General features: G+C 73.7%; 2 protein-coding genes across 2 annotated transcripts in view; one reads left to right on the forward strand and one right to left on the reverse strand.

Annotated features, from left to right (window-relative positions):
• The window catches only part of ANAPC10 (anaphase promoting complex subunit 10), a 40181-nt gene extending 39923 nt beyond the window's left edge, over nt 1–258 (reverse strand). The window contains exon 1 of the mRNA XM_010575977.1: nt 173–258. The gene's annotated coding sequence lies outside the window, so the exon portion shown is untranslated. The remainder of the gene's footprint in view (nt 1–172) is intronic.
• Nucleotides 259–304: 46 nt separating this feature from the next.
• The window catches only part of ABCE1 (ATP-binding cassette, sub-family E (OABP), member 1), a 20210-nt gene continuing 20019 nt past the window's right edge, over nt 305–495 (forward strand). Inside the window, exon 1 of the mRNA XM_010575956.1 lies at nt 305–340. The gene's annotated coding sequence lies outside the window, so the exon portion shown is untranslated. The remainder of the gene's footprint in view (nt 341–495) is intronic.

Here is a 495-nt window from a genome sequence, read left to right on the forward strand (position 1 = left end):
GCTCGGCGCGCGCTGGGCGGGGCTTGCCGTTTGCCTTGCCTTGCCACCCCCGGGGGCTCCCTTCAGTGCTGTAGCCGGTGTGGGCCGGTAACGGCCCGGTCCCTCCCTTCCTCTCTCTCTCTCGCGGAGCGCCCCGGGATGAGGGTGGGGGGATCCGGGGTAGCGGACACACCTCGCGCGTAACGCGCCTCTCACGACGGAGGCGGCGGCGGCGTCACCCGGAGATGGCGTCACCAACTGTCGCGCCCCCAGCGCGCGGCCTGACGCCGCCAGTGCTGGGAGGCGTCGCTCTCTCTCCCTCTCGCTCGCTCTCTCTCTGAACGGACGCGCTCTCTCTATGGTGAGGCTCCCTTCTTTCCCCTCTTCTCTATGGTGCGCGCCCAGGCCCCTCCCTGCGGGGGCGGCGGCCATCTTGGCCGGGTGGCGGCGGCGGCGGGAGCACGTTGCGTGCCGGCCCGCGGGACGGGGGACGCGGTTCGCCGCTGCGGCCCGGCC

This window comes from Haliaeetus leucocephalus, unplaced genomic scaffold (assembly GCF_000737465.1).
Source record: "Haliaeetus leucocephalus isolate CR32 unplaced genomic scaffold, Haliaeetus_leucocephalus-4.0 Scaffold21, whole genome shotgun sequence".
Lineage (NCBI taxonomy): Eukaryota > Metazoa > Chordata > Aves > Accipitriformes > Accipitridae > Haliaeetus > Haliaeetus leucocephalus.